This window comes from Mobula birostris, unplaced genomic scaffold, assembly GCF_030028105.1.
Source record: "Mobula birostris isolate sMobBir1 unplaced genomic scaffold, sMobBir1.hap1 scaffold_1321, whole genome shotgun sequence".
In the NCBI taxonomy this organism is placed as follows: domain Eukaryota; kingdom Metazoa; phylum Chordata; class Chondrichthyes; order Myliobatiformes; family Myliobatidae; genus Mobula; species Mobula birostris.
Genome location: NW_027274362.1, coordinates 105,001 through 107,766, shown reverse-complemented (window position 1 = coordinate 107,766; position 2,766 = coordinate 105,001). Strand labels below are relative to the sequence as shown.

At 67.6% G+C, this 2,766-nt stretch overlaps 1 non-coding gene across 1 annotated transcript; it reads left to right on the top strand.

Annotated features, from left to right (window-relative positions):
• The first annotated feature begins 2,205 nt into the window (after positions 1–2,205).
• On the top strand, positions 2,206–2,359 carry LOC140192419 (5.8S ribosomal RNA). Its single transcript, XR_011884265.1, has one exon. It is a non-coding gene; the product is annotated as a 5.8S ribosomal RNA (ribosomal RNA).
• The last annotated feature ends 407 nt before the right edge of the window (positions 2,360–2,766 follow it).

The following is a 2,766-nucleotide window of genomic DNA, read 5'->3' as shown; positions in this document are numbered from 1 at the left end:
GGTTGCAAAGCTGAAACTTAAAGGAATTGACGGAAGGGCACCACCAGGAGTGGAGCCTGCGGCTTAATTTGACTCAACACGGGAAACCTCACCCGGCCCGGACACGGAAAGGATTGACAGATTGATAGCTCTTTCTCGATTCTGTGGGTGGTGGTGCATGGCCGTTCTTAGTTGGTGGAGCGATTTGTCTGGTTAATTCCGATAACGAACGAGACTCCCACATGCTAAATAGTTACGCGACCCCCGAGCGGTCGGCGTCCAACTTCTTAGAGGGACAAGTGGCGTACAGCCACACGAGATTGAGCAATAACAGGTCTGTGATGCCCTTAGATGTCCGGGGCCGCACGCGCGCTACACTGAATGGATCAGCGTGTGTCTACCCTACGCCGCCAGGTGCGGGTAACCCGTTGAACCCCATTCGTGATTGGGATCGGGAATTGCAATTATTTCCCGTGAACGAGGAATTCCCAGTAAGTGTGAGTCATAAGCTCGCGTTGATTAAGTCCCTGCCCTTTGTACACACCGCCCGTCGCTACTACCGATTGGATGGTTTAGTGAGGTCCTCGGATCGGCCCCGCCGGGGTCGGCAACGGCTCTGGCGGAGCGCCGAGAAGACGATCAAACTTGACTATCTAGAGGAAGTAAAAGTCGTAACAAGGTTTCCGTAGGTGAACCTGCGGAAGGATCATTATCGGCCGTGGGCCCACTTGTCGCCGCCGCCGCCACCTCGGGGCGGGCTAGTGGCCCGAACAGACGGAAAGCGCAAGACACGCAGCAGCCTCGCGTGCCCCAGGGCCAGGCGGAGCGCTACCGGGGCCGGCCCGGAGCCTAAGCCCTGCGGGTGCCGGGCGCTCCTCGCGCGGGCGAGGAGTCCTCAGCCGTGATCGACCCGACCGGGCGAACAGGGTCCGGAAGCACTGGCGCCATCCGACCGCCGGCACGCATCTCGCGTCCCCGCCCAGCGGGCGGGGTCTCGTGGCGGGCCGCCGATTCCGGAGGCGCGCGCGCGGCAGGCGGCGACGGCCGCGGCGGGCAAGGCCGACCGCCGGGTAGGACGGCCGCGCGCGCGGGGCGACGGCGGGCGGCGGACCGACCGGAACTACGGGGCGGAGGAGCGGAGCGAGTTCTCGCGCGAGTGCGGGGAGGCGGGGCGGTGCCGAGGGGGCCGCACGTCTCTCCCGTCCGCCGGGGCCGCGCCGCTCCCCCTCGCCTAGCTCCGGCGGGCCCCGCCCCGCCCGCCTCGGCGCGCGGACGCAACCGCCCGGACCGACCTAGTGTAGCCGTCGGCCGCCGACGCGCTGCAGGCGCGCGCCTCTGCTCGGAGGCCGGACGCGTCATTTCGGACCACCGCCCCGGCGGCACGACCGACCGCAGTCGAAAACAGGAAAGGGAGCGGCTGCGGGTTCGGGCGCCGTCGGGCGGCTCGTCGCCACGGGACCTGGGTCGACGGCCACTGTGCCTCCGTCGGGGAGTCGGGCCGGTGTGCAGGGCCGGTCTCTTCACCCCGTGCGGGACACTTCTGGTCGCCTATACCTAAACTCCCTTCGCCCCCGAGCAGGGTATCCTAGACGTCTCCCCTTCGGTTCCCGCGAGCCGTTGGGCACGGCGGTGGTTTAAAGAGTCGCGAGCGTCGCACTCCGGCTCCGTTCGTGTCGGTGTCTGGTCGAGCTAGCGGTCTCCCAGCGAATGAAGCTTGGTCCGCCAGCGCCTCTCTGCCCAGGTCGCCGTCCCGCTCCGGGAGGGGACGGCCGTAGGGCGCGGCTCGGCAAGCCCGACACGGTTCGGTTGGTTGGGAGGCGGCGGCGGTGGAGATCCTGCCTCCGCTCGTCTGGCGCGCCCCGGGTGCAGGCCTTTGGCCCGGCGGCGGCGGATCGCGAACGCCCTGATGTTTTCCTTCAAACCGTGATCAGTCTGACGAATGTAAGCGCGAGAGCGCGACAGGGCCGTCGCTCGCTGGTGCTCCTCTCTCCGCGTGGAGGTGGGGTGTTGGGCGGTCCTGGGCTGCCTGCTGGTCCAGCCGGCTCTCTTGCTTCACGCTCCGTCTCCTGCCACACGCGCGCCGTCCGCCTTCCCTGCTGTCTCGCTCTTGCCCAGGAGAGGAGGAGGAGGAGCAGCTTGGTCGTCGGCGGAGCGTCGGCATGGCAGGAGCGACGGGAGGCCTGAGTCCGGCGAGGCGGCACAAAGCCGAAAGAAAACCTCTTAGACAACTCTTAGCGGTGGATCACTCGGCTCGTGCGTCGATGAAGAACGCAGCTAGCTGCGAGAATTAATGTGAATTGCAGGACACATTGATCATCGACACTTTGAACGCACTTTGCGGCCCCGGGTTCTTCCCGGGGCTACGCCTGTCTGAGGGTCGCTTGTACGATCAATCGCGCTCGCTTGCCGCCAGGCTGGCGGGCGCGCGGCTGGGGCGTCGCAGAGGGTCCTGAACCCTCTATGTCCCCCTAAGTGCAGACCCCGGAGCCCTCCGCGCCACGCGGCTGCCTCCCCCCCCCCCCAGTGGAGCCGCGTGGCCACCTCGGAGGCCCTCGACCCGTGCCCACCTGGGCCTCGCCCCGTCCGCCAGCGGACGCGGTGCGGCGGCGCCTTTCCCCTGCACGGCCGTCACTGCGGTAGCGCCGCGCCCCTCCGCCGCGAGGGCCGCGAGTTCGTCGTCGCTTCTGACCGCCGCCTTGCTCGGGACTGTCGCCTGCCTCGCCGAGGCGTTGCCGTGTGGTGTGTTGCCAGCGTTGAGCCTCTGTGCGCCGCCGCGAGACCGAGTGG